The 22,295-nt window shown below is 48.1% G+C and overlaps 1 protein-coding gene across 5 annotated transcripts in view; it reads right to left on the bottom strand.

Annotated features, from left to right (window-relative positions):
- The window catches only part of STIM1 (stromal interaction molecule 1), a 274,811-nt gene that overhangs the window by 100,439 nt on the left and 152,077 nt on the right, over nucleotides 1-22,295 (bottom strand). The gene's annotated exons all lie outside the window — the stretch shown is intronic.

The following is a 22,295-nucleotide window of genomic DNA, read 5'->3' as shown; positions in this document are numbered from 1 at the left end:
ATCAAACAGATGGGAGCCTGAAGCACATTTGGGTAATGGAAAGAGCAGCCCAGCAGCAGCATTTTGAACAATCAGCAAGTGGTGGATCAAAGTCTTATCAGCACCCGGGTACAGCACATTGCCATAATCCAATCTGGATTTGACTAGAGTCTGAATTACCGTCCTTTGAGCCGCTAGGGGAATTAACCAAAGAATCCCTTTCAGCCAATTAAAGACTGAAAAAAAAGGTGGCAGTAACCTCAGTGAACTCTAACAGAGGACCGTTTACACAGACATTTAACACAAACTAGAGAAGCCCTCTGCTCTGATGCGGTCGCTAGTGAAGGCGCGTGTTGAGTGTAAAAGCACAACAGAGAGAGAGCCGGGGGCGAAACCCAGGGTATTATGGAGAAGGCACAGGGTGGCTGGCTTGTGTCCTGGCTTCAACAACCAGGAGAACTGCTAAGGATGGGCATGTAGGTTTTTAGGGGCTTCCACAGTCATAAGAATAGGCTGTCACAGCAGGTGTCAACCAGAGGAGGAGGAGGTGCGCTCAGGCACACCTACATCAGGACCCTCCGAAGAGGCTGCAATGAAGAGGACTTCACTTGACTTAGGGAGATGGGCTCTTCACAGACAAATCTGTTTGCGGTCTGTTAGGTTGAACCTCAAAGTCCAGAGAAGGTCTTGAAGAATGAAGCGTTCCTGGTGTCAAAGTCCCCACCTCATCATGTGAGTGTCTGAGTTCATTTAATGTCCAAAGCTGTCCATGGGTGATGTTTCAAGGGGATCCTGAACTTGTTCCCAGGTTGACTGCATTTCACAAGTACCTGAGCTCCTATAAGAATGGCATAGGCCTGCCCCCAAAGCCGGCTGTGAAGTGGGTATCGTCACTAGAATGGATTCCTCACCAGGAGCGGTTGCATCTCAGGTGAGCGGGTGGAACTGGTATCAGCAATGTCCCTGCTGATGCAGAGCTGGGTGACAGGGCGCCCTTTGGTGAAGTGAGATATTTCGGCATTCTCTCTGGAATTAATACAGTACCCACTCTGAGTTGTCCTTCCACTTGAGCTGTGTGGAAGATTTTACACAGAGTATATATGAATATTTCAGTTCCATTACCTTGTGGCCACTGAGAAGTGATAAGCCTTATTTTGAGTGCTCCATGATAGTCTGAAAATTATTACCTTAATTTATTTTAATATTATTAATTATTGACTTTAACGGGGGCAACTGTCGGTGCATAGATGTTTCAGCAGGTCCTGTGTGGAGAGGGATTTCTCTAACTGGAGAACACCCTATTCTGGATAGGTGCTGGGCACAGGTTCTACTCTTGGAGACACTGAATAGTCCGAGAATAAATGTCTCTCGTCACACGGCAGCGGATTCAGGGGCAGAGGGATGTGCTCAGTGATGGTGGCTCGGGTGTTTGGGCATCTTAGCACAGGATATGCTTTCAGATCATTTTTGTTTTGTATGTTCTTATATAGCGCTCGAATCACCCGGAGGCATCTCGGCGCTTGCCTTGGGAACTCGTCCTGGCTTTTCCCTGTGAGATAGCCCCTAACGGGCATCCCCAAGGTGAAAGCCAGGCATCCCGCCGCGGTGGGCCGTTGTGGAGATTAAGCAAGCTTAATGCCCAGAGTTGCAGAGTGTGAACCCATGATTAGGTCAGGCACCGAAGCGAGAATTATCGAGTCCGTGGACATTTGAGCTCAAGACCCTGCCGCGTCGGGAATTGAACCCTGGTCCCGGGTCTGACCTCTGCTTCAGGGTCTGCCTGCTCTAACCAGTGAGCCACACTTCTCCAGATCATGGCCTCTGCCATATCGTCTAGTGGCGTTAACCAGAGATTATCAGTCTGGCTTTGGTGTATACCACAGGATTATGAAGGAAAGGAGTCAGATGGAGAACTCAGTCGGAGAGGGAAGAGGGAATGATACAGCGACTGCCCCTCAAGAGTATTCCATCTTGAGTCACCGCCATTTCATTCTGGACATGGAGCAGGAACGGCAGAATTTGGCAAGCATGCGTGGCGCCGCGTGATTGGATATGGATATCTGCTTTCCACAAGCCTTGGAGGATGGACTCGATTGGAAGTTAGAGGCACTCGCCAGCTGTGCAGCTTTTTAGAATGTCAGGTAAGGTCATTGGTAGCAACCCCTCTACCGCCGAGTGGATGCATTCCTCCATCTGTCAGCGCTCTTAGGTACTCGTCTGGAAACAGGCATGGGTGTCGAGATAGGTAGTTGCTGTGATTAAGGATCCTGGCTGGTCATCGACTGTGAACAAATACAGCTCGAGTTGCAGAATCTACTTTTCAATTTCACTTGGGGTTTTAGATCAGGGGCACGGGGGTTACATAATAACCCTTAAAAGGGGAGCAGCAGCTTTTTTTTGTTTTTGGTTGAGACTTGGAATTTAGATCCATACAGATACAGGGAGAATTGCCTGCACCCCCATGGATAATTATGGCTTCTTTCTCAATATTTGTGCACCTTTGTGAAGGGGGCATGTTTGCATTTGAAGGAAAACAGTCCCTAGTCTCAAGGGCCTGATATCCAAGGACAACGTTCTGAAGTATGGTACACGCTGAAAGGATGACTTTGGTTGCCTTAAAGGCTTGCTGATGCTTGCCCACTGAATCAAAGGCCAACATGCATTTCAGCGGTTCAGGGAGGGAAGTGAGAATCTGGATGAATTGGCTACAGAAAGTAACTTTGACCAGTAATTCGATACTTCACGCAGACAGCGGAGCGGCATGGCTACCGCGCACCTGTCAGGTGTCACTCCTACGCTCAACAAACTGTAGTCAAAGCAGTCTAAGGAATTCACACTTATTCAGATTCAGGCCACAGTCCTGGAGAAATTGGAGTACAGCTTGTAGATGGAAGCCCTCTACGGTTTTGGCATTCTTTGCTGGCATTGATGACCCAGCTAAGCCCAGAGATGAGATGAATCAGTTCTAGAAACCTTGTGGAGCAGTGGACATGTCAACATTCACTCTCTTGTACAAGGCAGTGATGTACATCTATCAAGGGTGAAGGACTAGCTGATGACACCCGTAGGGGTTACAGAACCAGTAGGCTCAACTGACCTCGGAGTTAACTGTAGATCTTAGATGACATTCACCCTTGATGGGGGTGTTCGTAAGATGCACGGCCGATTAGATGTGGGCTTCATACAGTGCTTTGGTTTAAGGCCATCAGTGTTGGGAAGAGTCAGTTGGAGGGTCCTTCAACCTGGTGCTTCGGTGTGAAGCTAGTTTTGCTTTCACTTCAGGCAGCACGTGGAAGAGGATGCAGAATGCGATTAATGCGCAGTCACACCTCTTTGTCCTTCATGTATCCTATGACTTTGAAAAGTGCTGCACAGGCATCGAAAATGCTAGTCAGCTCTGAGGTGCGGACACGGAGTATGAGCTGAAGAGTGAGCTACTCTGAAGCAACACATCACGGCGGCACGCCTAGGCTTGGTACCAATGATGTGATCTTAGTGAGCAACGCACACCTCACAGGCCTCCCATATCTGTAGATGAAAACTGTGGTTGAAGGATTGGTTGGTGTTTTAGTAAGATATATTGTGATATTGGCAAACACTGATCGAAGCCCCTGTGTCCATAGAGGTGGTGAAGCGAAGTACACCAACTTAATTTATGGCATTCAGTTTCAAATTCCTTCACATTTACAGAGTGGTTTAAAATTTCTAATTTTGTTTTTGTGTGTATATACTTTACTAATCTGTGAATATTGTTTAATTTTTTGAACAGTCACAGGCCGCCTGAGAAGGCGTCACGGAACCCCAGGGTACCGTGGACCACAGGTTAAGAACCGCTGTTCTAGGGAATTCCTCCTTAAGTGTAGCGCATACGCAACACTGCACAAGTGCACATTCTGTACTGCTTGAGCCGAAACATTCCAGGAACTGGAGAGCACTTCTGCGGTTGTGGTTTGGGGGTGGAAGGCGGAGCTTAAACTGTTACACAGCACAAACATAAACTTGCTTTCTTACATACCTAACCGTTATTTTTTTGTAGCTTTTCAGTAAAAAAAAAAAAAAACTTTTACATTATCTTGCAGTTGAGAACTACTGTTTTGTAATACTGCATAAAATTTGATCAGGCTGAACAAAGTAAAACATTTTCAGCACCTGAAAATACAATGTATGGCTACGCAACATAGATTTCACTTTTCAATTTTTTAACACACACAAAGTATGACATACAACTGAGGCCAAGCTGCATTACATTCCTGGTTTTAGCAAGAGCACATGATGCATGCCAAAACATGTTACGTGTATGAGACGAAAAAAACAGAGGCCATTAACCTGAATACGAGAATAAACAATCCAAAAAAAACACAATGGAGACTGAGTCACAGAATTTGTCAGTATTAAAAATTGTAGCAATTTATAGCAGGGTGTGAATGCGGCAAAAGAATCCTCATTGCACCATCACCAAAAATTGGCTCAGAGCCCATCCTTGTCCCAGTTCGAACTTCAGAGATGAACACAGCTAGAGGACAGCAGAGAATCTGGCAGTGAACGCGGCATACTTGTGGGAAAGTTTGTTGCATCTATGAAAGCATTACTTCATCGCAAATCTATGCGAACAAGATAACATGCCCTCCTATTAGCTGATGAATCAAGCATATCTTGAGTACAAAACTAAACTAGGGTTTAAAACGGAGTGCCACATGAAAAGGGTAAGGCAGAGAGCCCGGTCAGTTCTCCCTTTAACACGGTCATGAGACCAAACAGACTTGAGGTGTCGCTCAAAACCCTTGCCCTCAAGAGCTGGACGTCTGTGTACCAAAATAAAAAACCCTAAATGCTTTCACTGAGAATGGGAGGCGGCTGTACTCCTGTCAACCTGAACAAAAACAAAACACACCCCACAAAGCCTACACAAGATGAAGCGACTAGAGGACACACCTTAAGAAAAGATACACCCGCCATCCGGAACAAAACCACATCACACACTCTAGAATGGCTTGCCATCTGACAAACCTTGTATAAACGACTTTAAGAGATGAATGGATGTCTGCAAACCAAAACAAAATAAAATCACAACAGCCCCAGAGCTTTCGCTCTACACACCCAGAGAGGCTGCACGGCTCTTTACCTAAAACAACACAACATACACCGTACAATGACTTCCCAACCTGCCTAGCCTTGTGTGCAAACACGGAGGAGAAGACCGACTCGCAATCTAAACAAAATAACGTCATCCACCCTAGAATGACTTTCCAGTCTGACAAGACTTAAGTACACACCCGAGGGATCTGTGTGTCAACAAAGCAGAGCGCGCCACAGCAGCACCCAATCTGCCAGCCTTCCACTGCAGATCTGTAGAAATGGGGTTCTGAAACTATGACTTACCTTGCAGGGTCCTTCCAGAAGAGCACCCTGTTGTCATGGTTAGGCCCCTCAGAGGAGCTTGTTCTGCACTTTCTGGCCTCACAGCACAAAACACATCAGACACAGCCCTTAGAGCACGTGAGTCCTGTTCCCCAGAGAAGCCCTCCACGGCCGACCTCTAGTGGGTTTCTTCTCCAAGCTGAGGATCCATGGTAGATCCATCACAACAACTCATGTTCTATTTGTCCTCCAAGAGTCAAAGCACAGAGGATCAACTCCACGGTGAAAAGCGCGATTGTTGGGGGAGACTTGCACCCATGTGGCATGAAGTCTCACAGGAGGGCACGGTCTCAACCCTAGATGCCTGCAGACACACTTCCATGGCCACGGCACCTAGATCAAGGGATTCTTTGCTGCCTGCACGCTGCACCTGATAATAGGGTCTGACTGCAGCACGGTGGAGATAGTTAAAGATGGAGTGGCATGACAGCAGTGTGAAGAGTAGAGTATTTGCATAGTGTTGTAGTCTCATTCTATAGTTCTTTGACACCTAGACTTTGCAGCTCCCTGTGACCGCTGTGTCTCCTGTAAGATGGCCGCCTTGCACACCGCTGACCTACCGCGCCCTCCTTATCTCAGTCTACTGACACAAAAATGTTCGTATACTTGTTGCCACTGTAAATGTCTGCTCTGATTGTACAGTGCTCTCTGATTGGTTGGAGCTTACTGTGTAAAAAATTAAGAAATCAGTAAACAAATAAGTGTGTTAATGGAGGCCAGTTCTGAGCTGACAATATTTTGCATAAACGAATTTTGCCAGAAATGGCCATGTTACTAAAACCGAGCATCTAGGATTCCGTGCAATAGGGTTTAAAACCATCTCATAATACCCAAAAAGTGAAGCATAATTTTCATTTCATTGGATGATATTTATTAAAATGTTGCTTTTTTTATTGCTGTGTAACTTTATATCCTAAAAAATGTCGAGCTGGAACACTCGGCAACAGCCTAGCCACCGTAGAGTAATATATCTCTAGTAAGTATACCGGTGTCCAGTTCCTTCAAAGTCGGAACCAAACTTTAATCAAAAAAACGTTATTAACATTCCTTTGGTTCACCGTTCCTCATCCACTTTTGTTTCTGTTGGCAGGCTGGGTTCCAGGGGAGGAGATGAACGTGAGGGCAAGGTAAATATTGGAGCAGAGCTACCATAATAGACCTGAGACTCAAAATGCACAGGGATTTGAACAGTAATCCACTCAAATCCCTCCTAGCCTTGAACTAGTGACTCGGCCAGCTGTGGGCTCCCTGATATGAAGTCCCTTCCATGACATCATTGATCACTGTCCATTGCCCCTTGTACTGTTTCAGAGAAATGCCAATAAATCAAAGTTGCAAAAAATGCACTACAATCCACTGATAGGGAATTAAATCACGAATCTTGCGTAAAACGAAGAAACAAAAACGGAGGATCAACAAAGGATGATGAACCCAAGGAATGCAAATAGAGATTTTTTGATTAAAGTTTGATAATAAACATCATGAAACTGGACTCAAGTGTACTTATACAAAATATATTACATTGCCGTGCTGCCCAGACTGTTTCAGAACTTCCATCGCCACAGTTTGGGAAATGTCACCAGTCACAGACACTCATCTGGAGGCACACTACACAAAATACTTTATAATTTGCAACAAAAAAACCCATAAATCAGCGTAGACCAATGCAATCCTGAGTGCAAATACCAAAAAATATTGATGCTTGAATAAATCATATATATATATATATATATATATATATATATATATATATATATATATATATATATATATATATATATATATATACACACATACATACCCTGGGTACATACATACCTCCATCCTTCATAACTATGGTCCACTTATCAGGAGAGGTCATGCTTCTCCGGAGAGGCTGAGGAAGCCATGGAATTCCTAGGGGCTTGCCCTAGCACTTATGCAACCTCGCCGAGACACTCCTCTCAGACAAACTGATGGGGTAGTGATGCTGCCGAGATGTCCTGTGTAGGACCTGCCTTCATACGCGTTGTTTAATGCAACATTTTGATTTCTTGTTGGGCATCAAGTAGGATATGCCAAGGGATATCTTCGTTCTAACTGGTCACTTCAACAAGCCATACCTTATAAATTGCAAACCCCCTTTTTAGGTTTGCCTCGCTGACGCGGTCTGCTTTTTGTCCTGTTGCCACACAGCTCTTCTGTGTCCACGGGTGGGTAGGGTGATTTTTTCCACATTTGACTTGATCCGGTTAGGTGAACAGCTCAAAGTTCTCTTAGAGTGCAGTCAGCTTAACCTAATGCACTCAACAGTGCTGTATTATGGGAAGGCCGTCATTAACCAATGGTGGCTGACCGTTGTAGCAATGTATTACTGCATTAAAGCATGGAAGGGTTTGGCCTAATGCGTTCTGATGTAGCAGAAAACACACCTCAGCCTGATGGGACTTCCTCAAGCTTTGCAATGGCTACTGAGGTACAGCGAACGGACTCTATTATTTCATCTAGAATGGCCACATGGATGTGTAGGATACAAACTACCCTTGTCACTATCTGGCCCTGATAGGAGATAAAGCACAGTAACAGGTTTTCATTATGGCCTCGTTAACTGCGGTTACAATTTGAGACATCAATGTCAACAACCCCCACTATCTAAGAGGAGGTACAGTACAGAATGTGACAATCTGAACAGCTCCATGGAAGAGGAGTTTTGGAAGATACATGCTAAATGTAATCATTCAAGTGACATTTATTGCAGAGTCGCAAAAATGAGTGTTTCAAGAGACGAGACTTAATTGAGTCCTTGTTTAGGTTGCCCACCAAAAGATATATTTGTGTGCATATAAAAGAATGAACTTCCATTGTGGCTGTAAGAAAACAGATTCTCTGAGTGTTCAGCCTGGAATGTGGAACCTGGTAGAGGCGTGTACCCTCCTGGACTTTACCTCTTCAATAAACCTTTATCTCTTTCACCATGAAGCCACACCTTAATTTCAACAAACTTGTGGACGCATCCATTACCTCTGCTGTACTCTTCAAAACAATAGGTTAGTGTAGTCAGCATACCTGAATAGTCCAGGTCACTGAAGCCACTGAGGCGCGATCTTGCAAGATTTAAAATACCTATTAAAAGGTTTGGGTAGTGATTAGGGCTCCTCTGGTCATCCTTTGATATTAACTAAGAAGTTCCGGTAAGCAGCTATTGCAGAGACAGAATTTGTTCATTTGAAGACAACAACAAAGAAGCGTGAAAAGGCAAGAAGTGTGGCCAGACTGTCGCCTGGGAAGCTTGAAAAGGACAGGAGCCACAGCACCATCCCAAAGAGATTGGAGGACAACTCCACTTTGACCCTGCAAGGGGAAACAAATCTAAGAAGCTGATGGTTCAATGGATTGCTCAGGTTCACATTCTGAAGCCGGCATCAACCAGATCCTCAATCGACATCTGTAGCATGTGTCAATCTACAGCAAGGACAGGTCCGCCTTAAACGGTCCATTTTCTGGAAAAAGGCAAAATAAAGGCTATCAAAATCACTTCAAGAGTGATTAATCATGTCACAGCTTTGGCTCCCTGAACAAGCCAGTCCACGGTATATAACCTACGCCGAGAATTTGCTATCATCCTATCAGACTGGTCTTAACCTATAAACTATGGTAGCATCTTTGTATGCAGAAAAGGCTGTGGATTTTCTGGGACAACAATCAGTATTGGAGGTATAACAGAAACAGGGTGTTTCTAGACATCTCCTCAGTTTAATAAAAGTCTTCTATAGTCAACCACACGCATTGTTTTGTAACTATCTACTTGTATTGCCATCAGAAGTTGTAAAAGAGAGAGGGGTGTTACTGGATTATTGGGGATGCAGAGGGAGTGTAGTCCTGCAACCTTAAAGAGGGTAAAGTATGTGTATAAAGTACAATAGTATTTTTAAAATAATGGCATTTGTTTTACTTTGCTAAAGTAATAATGTGGAGGGCGAACAATGGTCTTTGGAGTGGGATGTGAGTGAGAATCCCCCCTCCCCCCACAAAAGTGAATTTACTGTATTTTAAGTCTTTCACTCCCGATTGCTCCCACACATTTGTGTAAAAAGCTTTAAAAAAGCCAAACAAAACGGTCCGTTTTTCTAAATATATGCATATCTATGGTCTTTTGGTGTACCCATACAAACGAAAGTATTTACAGCACATTCAGGGCAATGTAGTGATCCAAACCCCACAACAACAGCTCAGTGCAGCATGAAGCTATATGGAAAAATGTGGACATATTTTCATTTTTAAACAAATTTGCTGAACATTTCCTTGCCTTTATCCAATAGACTTAACATAAATCCCCAAATACTAACAAATGTTGCCCTACATGTCTGCAGTCCATCAGTACCAAGTATGTGTGGGGTTTTCTGTGGAAAGTAGTCTGTACAACCTATCATGTAATATAAGCGTGGATCACAAAATCCCTTTTCATGGTACACTCTTCATTTGATGATGAATATCAACATTGCGACAACATGGAAAGTACATTTTTTTATATATATGCTAGTTCTGCAGTAACTATGGAATCTATTATTGCAAACCAGACTTCACTGTTGTACGTTTCAGCATTTTTTCCAAAAGATGTCAATCCCCCTTCAATCTTCTTTGCAGAGGAACATATTTCTTTCTGCCAAGGCTTAGCCCAGATTTGTGTTCCTGTGGGTCCCCCGAGTATGGGCATATGAGACCTAAATGGATTTTCCTAGGTTGTGCCCAGGCGAATAAAATCAGTGCCTTTGGGCAACCTGGAAAGCACGGACGTTGGTATGGGGCCTGTAAATTGGTCAGCGAAGGACGGATCCGCCAGCGGTGACCATACTGGGGGGCCCTGCGTTTCCTCGGGGCATAAAAGGGTACCAGAAGGAACCAGAAGCACACAAAGTCTGCAGCATGGCCTTCTTGAAGGCTTCAGCCTGTTGGGGTGTCGCTGTTGACCCGCTCTGGCTCAAAAGGGTCTGTTGAAAAGTCAGCTCCATGACCAGAGATCTTGACCCAAGACATGACACCCTCGCACTCATGCCTTCTCCAAGTTCAGAGGGGTTTGGTGGGGTAGAGGCAGTGCTTAAATTGAGCCAGTGGTTTCCGGTGCTCGGCACTGGCAGACTGCTGCATGATGGCAATGTTTGTCTAAGGTAGAGATGAACACAACAACAGTTGTTTATTAATTTAATATACATTGAGAATGACTACTACTTGCCACCCACGCCATTCTAATTGCTTTGGGGGCCTAGAATGATCTGAATTGTTACACTTCTTGTGTGATGGTTAATAGTTGTGTTGGTTCTGTCACTGGCGGTGCTAGCAGGGGCAAAGGGTGCTGCAAGCTGCAGTTGCCTCCTGATGACGAGGAACGTATTTTTACAAATTAAGCCCTGGGTAAAGTCCCACTTTGCTTTTTCACGTTCTCACTTAGACTTCAATGTTTTGGACTCGCAAGAGGATTACAGCACAAAGTTGACTTCTTGTGGACAAGCTCCTGACTTGGAGCAGGATTTACATTAAGGCCGTGATTTCCAGTATCCAGCGACATTCAACTTCACCTCATGGTCCCAGAGCGCACATTTGTCACGCGACTTCGAATTATGACCCGACACCAGAGAGACGCCTCATGCAGGTCTGTGACATACATGTGTTTTCTGCAGTCACAGCATGGTTCGAAAGCTGTCATTGTGGGTAGGGAAATCATTCTGATTTGTTTGAGAGTTGCCAGTATACAGCCACGATAGGGTGAAGAGCTCTGGATCCGAGACAGAAGGCGCAGAAAGAAATGACCTGACATCAGCAGGTAGGGGTGGCACCTAACAACACAAGCTGCAAAGGCGCCACCTGGCGGTGTATAGCAACACTACTGAAGAAAAGATTGCAGATCTAATCTGGCACTTTGCGGCGAAGTATTAGAAGTGTCGAATCTTCGTTATAAGAATCTATCAGAAACAAATGGTACCAGACGTATGGGTGGGCCCTTTGCACTGGAGAGGAATAGGCCATAATGTTTACCATGTGAAAGACTGAATTAACAGTACAATGACTTCACACAGTAACCGTTTTGACCTGTTCCAGTGCAATTTGATTGGCACAACCACATATGTGAGTTACTGTTTTAATTAATCGAAGTGTTGACACACTGGGCTGTGGGACTTTTGCTTTTGGAAATCTGTCTTTTAAAATGAAGTTTGTAGTGTGTTCTGAGTAAGGAAAACGTGGTGGCACTCTCACACGCCACCCAGGAATTCACCTGATAAGTCGTCTTCAAAAATGTTCGGGGTTGGTAGGTTTCCCGGTATTTCCTGGGCCCCAATACCACGACTACCCACACTCCACAAATATCAAATTCCAAGTTTCCTTCTCCCGTCTTCCACAATTGTTTTCCCTGGCCTTTCCTGTCCCAGACATTAGGTCCACCGACACTTGTGAGATGCTCTGGAATTGGGAGAGGTGTGATAATGCAGGGTGGTAGGACATTTGCTATTATTGTGAATTCTCCAATATTTTTGGCGTCCTACTGTAGGTGAAGAGTCACAAAAACACATTTTTCTAAACATTTTCTCTGCATTATCAAGTTACTAGGATAATCCAGGATTCAGAGTGGGTGAAATGACACACCACACCTAAACTCCGATATGTAGGGATATTTTCACCTCCAATTGGTGTATATTAGAGTTTTGCATGGTCAGTCCACAGTGAAAAACACTTTGTGAACAGCAGCTGTGGGCATGGTGGTCTTTCAAACAATCTACAGGCCCTAAACAGGTCTGTGAGCCGAAGAGTCCAATGGACATAATGGCTCCTGGCCGGGCCCAGAATGATGCATCTGTGCCCTAGGAAAAGCCGGATGTCGGTTGGATTTTTTCTTAGGAGGAAATCCAAACATCACCCGAATTCTTGTTGAGGAGCAGACGTGTGATCAGCAGGCAGGCTCTTTCAGGGGTCTGCCGGTACCCAGAAAACACACAAGATGATGGACGGAATGTTGCACAATGGCAAAACATTCACCCCCAGTCACAGATCTGGGTTTAATACATCGTTATTTTGCTCACCAAGCCACCCCAGTTCAGACATGGCCATATGCAAATCAGTCTTGACCCTGTGCCTCATGGGAACAGTCCAGCCCGAACTGCCAAGCCAGGTCTTCCCTCCATCACCTTGTGTGTTATGTAATTGAGCTGGGCAACGAACCCTTGTAGGGCAAAGCTCCAAATACCTCTCAAAATTATTCCCGTTGGAGGCGTGTCCAAGATGGCGGACGAGTAGGTTGCTTCTACTCTCACCTGCACCTTTGCTCCAGTTTGGCTGCAGGGGCCCTCTTGAATTCAGCTCGTGGCTCGGGGTGCGCGTGTGCAAGGCGTGCCCAGGGAAATCAGCAGCGGCCGCAAGCTGTGGGTGCTGGGGCTGAAGCCGTGACAACCGAGCGCCTGAGAGGAACTCCGACGGGGGCTGGTGGGGCCAGAGCTGTCCGACGGCCAGGCTGCTGGGAGGTCCCGACACACGTGGTGAAGAGGTGAAGAGTGGCGGCCGTTTCAAAATGGCAGAGCAGACCTAGCTCTGCAGGAGCTGATGCGGCATAATGGCGGTGGAGCGCGGATTCCTGGGAAGAGGATTGAGAACCAGACCTTTATTTACTGCCTTCGTTGTGCCCTCCCGACCCGCTGATTCTGGGCCCTGAACCCTCAGGCGAAGAGTGTGTCGGCCTAGGGGGCGTTCTGGCAGTGGAGCCTAACTGCCCTATTGAGCCACTCGCTGGGGGGCATTGTGAATGCGGGCCTGGAGACATATTCCAGAGGTGAGCTGGTACTTGCAGCAGAGGGACTTTTAGTCGTACCTAGGCTGGGGCTCCTTCGCGCCTGCGCCCCCGCCCATCCTGAGGACCTGCTGGGCTACCGCTCCTGCCGTTCGTGCCTAGAGTCCATTGGTGCAGTGGCGGGGGTGGTTGGGCCCAATGTGCATTTGCTTCGGTCTCTCCTGGGTACTCCTTGGTCCCTCTTTGGATACCACCAGCATCAAGGCCTCCTTGCATTGCCAGGAACTGTAGCTGGGCGGCGCGGCGTTCCTTTGAAATATAGTCTGCAACAGGGGCAATCTTCCACCAGATAAGGTTGAGTTTGCTGCCACGCTGTTCTCAGCACCGTGCGCTTCCTCCCACCGCACTTTCTCCACTATAGTCGGCTGCGGGGCCTTCATACATGGCAACCTCCAGAGTCCGAAAGGACCGGTCGATCAAGGACTTACTTCTCAGAGCCGGGATGGGCGGAGCTGACGCTATGCTGCACTCGGAGGGGGTTGCGGTCCGGCGAGACCTGGCAGAGTCCGAGGGCCCAGTCACACGTAGTGTCCTGGAATCGCTGTTTGCAGACCTGACCAGGGAGTTCCATACTATGAAAAAGGATCTAACGGCCGAAATCCGGGAGATGCGCAAGGACATTGACTGGAGAACCTCTCTCGCTGAAACAAAATCCGGATACTTGCGGTTCCTCAGGGTATAGAGGCGCAAGATATCGAAGCCTTTGATACAGACCTGTTCCGTCATATTCTGGGAGGTCCCCCAGATCAGGAGATCCGGCTGGATCGCAGGCACCGAGTGGGCTTTAGAAGATCGGCAACGGCTATCCCACCAGATATCTTGACATGCGTGCACGATTATAAACTTAAGGAGCGTATCTTGCGTGAGGCACGGTCTAAACACCCTATGGAATTTCTATCATGCAAGCTGCTTCTCTTCCACCTAGCTGCCTCCACTCTTCAGAAACAACGCGACTTCCGGCCCATTACCACCTTTCCCCGTTCTAAAGATGTTGCTTACTCCTGGGGGCACCCATTCAGGCTTATTTTCAAATGGGAAGGTAAACTACGCCAAATATGTTCTTTGGAAGAAGCATCTTCTCTCCTGCGTCTCCCGGGGTGACCCACAATAGCCCGGAGATATGTGCCAGGACCTACCCGCGAGAAGACAGCACCCGTTAGCGGAGGGTCCGGGGCTCCCCACCAGTTTCCCGACCGGGCCCAGATGCAATTGCCCAGGAACGCTCCGCAGTTCTTCGCTCATTGTTGGAGGACTCCGCCCTTACCTCGACAGACTGACCTAGGATCCTCTTCGACTACTGTCCATGTTTGTTCCTCTTGTTCTAGCTGTCTGGTGGGATTTCTTTGGCTGATATGGCTGGGCCCGGGGTGGGGGCGAGAGTTCCTGCTATTCATCCCACGTCTCACCACGGGCAGTTCGCCTGGGACATTTGTGAAGTTTGCTCATGACGGACTTTCTTGTTTGGTTAGTTTGGGGAGTTTCATTTATGTTGTTTCCTTTCTTCATTGGGTTCTTCCCTCCTCCTTTGATGTTTACGCTGGCTCAACCCATAGGTCCCTGTGCATCCCCTATACCCACTTAGTGAATGCGATTCGGCTCAGCACAGTTGGCTCTTTACCGACATGGGCACTGATATCCGTTTTATGTCCTTGAATGTGAAAGGCCTGAACAATACCACAAAACGACAGGCACTCTTGTCTTATTTGGCACGGTCTGGCCCATATATGCCTACTTCAGGAGACGCACCTCCTCGCAGCCGATATTCATCAACTGCGATCAAGGGCGTTCCCAACCCAAATGTTTTCTTCAGCTACTTCTAAAACTGTTTGGGTTGCCATTTTAGTCTTCTCCCAGTTTACGGGGCGGGTTGGTGGTAAGCAGGCTGAAATGAAGGCGAGGTTTTTGGCCCACACCTTCACCCTAGGCACATATACGTTTGTGCTTGCCTCAGAATACGTCCCCAATAGTGGGCAGGAGGGTTTTATAAAAACAGTAATTCAGGAGCTTACGAGTCTGCCTGAGCAGACTGTTCTGTTGGCAGGGGACCTCAACCTGGTCTTAGATAGTGACTTGGATCGTTCTGCGCACAGGTGGGGTCAGGCGGGGACTTAGTCCAAGGCCGGGAGGCGACTTTTGACTGAAGCGGGGCTCACTGACATCTGGAGACAGACACCCCGACACAAGGGCATACACGTTCTATTTACAACGTTACAAAACTTATAACCAGATTGATTACATTTTCACTTCAGACCCTTTCACACAGCGCGCTAACACAGTAGAGATTCTCCCATGCCCCTTGTCCGATCACTGTGCGTCGAGGCTTTCTCTGACCTTCCCCCCTAGACGTGCTGGTTGCCGCTTTTGGCACCTGCAGGAAATCATGCTCCAGCATCCCTCTGTAGTAAGCCAGGTCAAAAGAAGCATAGCGGACTACTTAGCTTTCAACAACACCCCAGATGTGTCTTTGACAAGACTGTGGGAGACGATGAAGGAGGTCATTACAGGGGTCTTTATTAGCATTGCATCAGCTGGCAATAGAGATAGGCGGGAGAAGCACGAGCGTCTGACAGATTAGGTTGTCGAATTGGAACGCATTCATCAGCGCACTGGAGCACAGAGGATCTGGAGACGGTTAAAGGCGGCCTGGGTGCAACTTGTGGGGTTAGACATTGACCGGGAGGAGTACGCAGCATTGCGTCTTAAGCATGCCTTCTATGTAGGGGAGACCGATGCAGGCTAGCCCTTTCGAACCATCTTCGCGCCAAGCGCAAAAGGTGACGCTGATACAGGACCCAGGTGGTGGGGACTGCAGGGATGACGATGCGATTGTTGATGCATTTCGGCGATTCTATGAATCGTTATATTCGTCTCAAGTCTTGCCGGACGCGGAGCCGACCCGCTACCTTCAGGGAGTGGCTACTTCCAAGTTACTGCCGTCCCAAGCAGAGGATCTGGAGGCTCCCTTAAGGTTGGAGGAGGTTGTCTCGGCGATTGCCCGCCTTAAGCACAACAAATCACCAGGCCCTGATGGGTTTTCTTCCGGTTTTTATAAGAAATTCTGTGGGACACTGGTCCCCCTACTTACATGGGTTTTTAACTCCGTCGGATGAACTATGAACTCTTCCTTCCCTTCTTCGATGTTAGAGGCCTTAATCACGGTGATACCCAAGCCAGGAAAGGACTCTCGCCTTTGCGGCTCATATCGCCCAATATCTCTTCTTAATGTGGATCTAAAGATCTTCACAGGCATTCCGGTGGCCCGACTCTCCAAGTACCTTCCTTGCTTGGTAGACCCGGATCAATCAGGTTTTGTCTCCGGGAGACAGTGCTCAGATAACACTAAACGGCTTCTCCACCGGAGGACAGCTCAGAGTGCTTTCCAGAGGAACGCATGATCTTTTCGGTCGATGCCGAGAAAGCGTTCGACAGAGTCCACTGGCCGTATCTTTGAGCAACCTTGATTCATTTTGGCCTACCCGAACGCTTCATTGCCTGGATTTTCCAGAGCTATGAGAATCGTTCCGCCGCGGTGCGGGTGAACGGAGCAGCGTCAGCAGCCTTGCCAATATGTAGAGGAACCAGACAAAGCTGTTCGCTGTCGCCGCTCCTTTTTGCTCTCAATATGGAGCCACTGGCCCAACATATCCGAGACTACCCATCCATACGAGGGGTGTTCTTTGGGGAGTCAGAACATAAACTCTGTCTTTATGCCGACGATGTGGTAGCGACCATAGAACAACCTCGGGACTCCTTGCCGGCATTTTTGGAGTAATTAGCCAGATTCATCCTGGCCTCTAGCTTCCAGATCAATGTGCACAAGTCACAAGCTCTTAATCTGTCCTTAGCGCCCGAGACGTTGGAACTCCTTCAGCGAAATTTAAAAGGTCCAATGGGTCCATGATTCCATCACTTACTTGGGCCTCCGGGTGGCTCCCACCATTTCCCTCACCAGACAACTAAACTACTCGCGCCTTTTGAAACTAGTGCGTGACTCCCTTCCTAAGTGGAGGCCTCATTCCCTTCCGTGGCTGGGTCGGGTTGCGGCTGTGAAGATGGTGTTGTTGCCTTAAATTCTCTATATCTTCCACACACTGCCGTTGATGCCCACAGGACTCGGATGAGTGGAGATCTCACATACAGGGATCCGGTGAAGGGTGGGTTGGGGATACCAGATTCAATGAAGTACTGGCGGGCAGCCCAGCTGAGGACATTCGTAGAGTGGGCTAGTTCCGAGTCCGAGAAACATTGGTTAATTATGGACCAGGCTCTTGCGATACATTGTGGGTGGTCTCCTTTCTCCCTCGTTAGAGTAGACATTGGAGTTTATATTTATCGGAGGTGACCCGGCCAGTCATGGTGGCCTGGGATAGGACGGTGGCCGCTAGAGGGCTTACGACTTTCCCGTCCCCTATCATGCCCATCGTCAAGAACCCGGATTTTACACCTGGCCTTGACTATTGGGAATTTCATCACTGGACGACAGAGTCTAGCTGCTCCATAGAGCACTTCTTTGATATTTCTGGCATACGCCTGTTTGTGGAGTTCCGTACTGAGCTTGGACTTCCTGAAACAGAGCAATACCACTATCTACAAATTAGGCATTGGGTGTTGCAAGACTGGGTGCGGAGAGGCTGCTTACACAGTTCGAGAAGTGGTTAATCACGAGGCAAAGCGACGCACATTTGACATCAGACTTGTACAAATTCATGAGGACCCCCATTGACACTGAGAAATCCGCTAGGCAGTTGCGGTGGGAGAGTGAACTGGGAAGGGAATTTCCATTGAAGGAATGGAGGGACATTTATTATCGAGCCCGGCGTACGGCCCGCAATGTCACCTCCATTGAAACGGCCACTAAATTGGCAACCTATTGGTATTTAACTCTGGTACGGCTCCATAGGGGCAATCCCTCGCGTAGCCCGTTGTGCTGGAGGGGCTGCTGCGTGCCGGGTACTCTTACCCACCTGCTGTGTGACTTTCCTTTGTTGGGGACATACTGGCGACAAATTTTGGATGAGATTGATTCCCACTTCGAAACACAGATCCCAAGATTTCCGGCTTAAGTCCTCCTTGGCCTTCCTAACGCTCTCACCTTTCCGCTTCAGTCTCGGAGAGGGAAACAAATGGCCCTAACTCTTGGAGCAGCAGTTCAAAATGTCCTTGCACACCGGGGCTCCACCACCGTGCCCACCCGTCTAGGCTGGTTACATAGGTTGTGGTCCGTTCTAGGGATGGAAAAGATCTCTCTCTCTCCTTGACCAACGACGGGGCCTCATTCCATGACTATGGGCTCCCCTTTTAGCGCTGTTGACTTCAGAATTCACAGAACTTTCTTCTCCCAAATATCTTCGGTTATTGCGACTCCGCCGGCGCCCACGCCTAAGCCTGCTTCGCCGAAAACCTAGATATCTTTTGGGGCATACCTATTGGGCTGCTTTACTCTTATCGACACAAGTTCATCCTTTTTAGGTTTCGCTGGGGAACAGAGCCTTTAGGCTCCGCCTCCAGAGAAATCTCTTGATTGCAGTAGTGACTCTGGAATACGCCCCCCTGTCCCATTGGCTAGCTCCATAAATGGAGGCTAGCCATTGGAACAGAGAGGCGTCCGTCATGGCCGGAGGAGACTCGGGGGCGTTCCCGAGATTCTTTGGCTTTTGGCGACGTCACGCGACGCCGGGAACGCCCCCGAATCCATCGACACGTGTTTGGTGCAGACTGAAGGTTTGTGAGCCTTCCCCGAGCAGAGCGCACTAAAATAACCTGTGTGCAGCTTCACCACCGCGACCCGGGATCAGTAAACCCCCGACGAAGGGCCCCGTACCTTGCTGGTACCAACGCGACCGAAAACGAGCCCGCTGCTCTCCGATTGGACGGGAGAGCCGAGCCCCCTCACCAAACGCCGTGACGGGATTGGCCCGTGCGGCGCAGCGTCACCACTGTTGCCGTGTGGTGATTGGCTAGGGCGAGGAGCGTCATCGCAGGCTTGACCCGGGAGCCGCACTGCCATAGGCTGACTCCCGGGCGCTTTGGAGGCTCGCCCGTTCTGCCGTGTCTGGATTGGCCCGCTCGACTGGAGGAGCCGAGAATTCACCGCCGGGCCCGGGGAAGACTGCCCTGACCTCGCCGAGGGACCTGAAAGAGTGCTCCAGCCCCCGGCCTGCCGTCTCTGCCCCCCGCTGCTCCCTGGAGAACCGAGAGCGGGCGGAGGAGCGTCCTGAGACCGGCCGGGCTGGAGCGCTAGTGAGCGCTCGCCGCGGGGTGCGCCTAGAAGGGAATCCCCCCTCCCAACAGCATTGCGGTGAGACGCGCTAGAGGCGCGAAGGGTCCCTGACGCTAGGGGCCGGGTCCCGTTAGCGGTATAAAACATTGGCATGATTCTTGGCTCATTTTGGGAGCGTTTCTAGCATAAAACATTGGCATGGTTCTTGGCTCATTTTGAAGAGCGTTTTCAATCACATGGCATGGTTCTTGGCTCATTTTGAAGAGCGTTTTCAATCACATAATATTGGCATATCGTGTGCTGATTAAAGAGACTAGAGACATTTGCTTCAAGAACTTCCTGAAATTTAGAAACACCAATTAAGATTAAGTTCATCATTGCTATACTGAAGTGATTATCGTGCAACTGCTTATTTACATTGCTGCAACCAGATAAAAGTTATTTCTATTTTTATAAAATACTTACCTGTGTGGTCTCAGTTTGTGGTGGATTCAAATTGTGAGCGGCCCGGTAATTCTGTTGAGGCTGTTAACAGCCGTTACTTACCCCAGTGAAATTAGAAGTGTGAGGCAACACTGGAGTTCCACGGTGTTTCACCTCCTGCTCGCGCGCAGAGTCTCAATGCAGCACCTGGGCAAAAGCGTAAAATCGGCACAGTAAATCCGATTTCCGTATGTTGTTTCTCCAAAACTCCAAATTGCTGTTACTTCCCTGTCCCCTAATAACCAGGATCCCAGGCAGGTCATGGTAATTCTGGTGCGGGGAAATAAGGAAATGATCACGGGTCACGAGGTCCTCTCTTCTTTCCCTGGTGATCCTTTCCTGCCTGTCTTCACTCCATCCCCATCCTCTGCCCGCCGTTGGCTCTCTTCTCTCGTCCTCTTTCCTATCTGTCCCTCGCGTCTTTTTCACCCATAAGACTCCCTCCCCAGCTCCTCCCAATTCATCAGTCCCGTTCACACTTTTTTAAATGTCCCCCTACCTTCCCTCTCTTCTGCCCTCACTCACCCCTCTGCCCCAGCCGTCCCCTCTCGCGTTTCCCCTATATTTCCTTGTTGGTTCCCCGCTCTGCCTTTCCCTCTCTTTCTTCTCCTCGCACCCTACACAGCTCAACCTCCTCCATTCGCCGTCCCTCCTGCCCGCTCACCGTTGTCCTCACACACTCCTCTCCATTTCGGATGCCCCCTCCTTTCCTTTCTCCCTCCCATCCTCTCACATCCTCCATTGATACATTGTACTCGCCCTATCTTTCTTTTGCTTTCCTCCTCCAAATGTACCTCTTGCCCTCTCGGCTCATTCCATGACCCGCTGCTACCCCTTTACTCCGTCCCCTTTCCCTCTCTCTCTCTCTCTCTCTCTCTCCCTCTCTCTTGTGCTTTCTCCACATCTTTCCCTCTCAGCTTTCTTTCTTCCCTCTTACAGTTTCGGTTTCTCTCATTCTCTCACTCTCTCTCCCCTCCTGCCGTCTCTTTTCCTCTCACCCCTCCTCTTTCCTCGCTCAATCTGTGCCCCTCGTGTCTGCTCTCTCTGGTCACCAGATGAGACAGCGCCTCCCACCGCCGCAAAAACGCCCGCCATAGAAAGAGCGCAAGGGACAGGAAACGAATAAACAAGGGAAGGAAAGACACACAACCAAGAGTGGAACACTTAAAGCTGCTCCAGAGAGGGGGAGCCGAGCAGGTCCGCCTGGAAATGTACATGTGTAGAGACACTTCCTCGGGAAGTTCCCCCTCCCCCCGATCAGACCCTTTCAATTATTCAATAGCTAGAGCAGACCAAGTGACTGCCAGGTGCAATACATCAGGCTTAGGAAGGGCTTTCATTAGATTCGGAGAGATTCACGCTGCTCTCTCCCTCCATCCCTCCGCCCTCACTCCTGTGTGGGTGGCTCTGTGTGTGTGTGGGTGGCTCTGTGTGTGTGTGTGTGTGTGTGCGTGTGGGTGCAAATGCAATAGGTCTCACATTTGCGAAAGATTAAGCTATTGGCATTGTAAATGACAATGCCATTTATTTATCTGTTTTCAAAACCAACACATAAATAAAAAAAATTGTCATTTACAATGACAATAGCTCTAACTTTTACAAAGGCGAAACCGTTGCATTGTAAATGCTTGTTTTATTATTTTTTTGAGGAGGAGGAGAGGGGTGGGGGGAGAGGGGTTTTGTATTCCTGTTTGTTGTTCTTTCTGCCTGAAGTACACTCTGATAATGTGCCCGGTTACTACCCGATGATGGAGTATGTTGGCTTGTTTGTTTCTCTTGTGGATAAAACCAATAAAAGATTTAAACCACAAAAACAATTATTCACGTTCACCCACTCGGCGCTCCACCTGCCTGATGAGATACAACCAGTATGAGGGAGGTCTTTGTCCTACCAGGCGAGATTGCATTGGAACATTTCTCCATAGCATCTTCGCCTTGACACTGACAGAGGATTTTTAATCATCTAAAGACCTATCTGTGGGGCCATACAGCTCATGAACTCGGCCACGATTCTACTACCCCGACCACTCCGACCCACAGGAATCTATCAGTTGTATTGACATTCGGAGAAAAAAATACATATAATAAATTTGAAAAAAAGACATTTAAAGGAAACTTTGATATGCAAGCCCTACATGTATTTTTATTTATTTATTTAGATAATTTATAAAGCGGTGGCGGTGGCTTATGACAGAGAATAACTTCGTAGCGCCAGGCCTCTTTAAAATTTACAGTTCAAGGATTACCTCGTGGCTGGAAACTGTCAGAGTCCACATGAAGAGGCAGGATTCCAATGTGTATTCTCTACTGGCTGCCCAGGGGGGAATATTTATCCTTATGGGGCCCTGTCCTCTAAAGAGATGGAGAGTTGATCGCTCAGAAATC

Source organism: Lissotriton vulgaris, chromosome 8 (genome assembly GCF_964263255.1).
Source record: "Lissotriton vulgaris chromosome 8, aLisVul1.2, whole genome shotgun sequence".
Classification (NCBI taxonomy): Eukaryota; Metazoa; Chordata; class Amphibia; order Caudata; family Salamandridae; genus Lissotriton; species Lissotriton vulgaris.
This window is presented reverse-complemented; position numbering and strand designations above follow the sequence as displayed.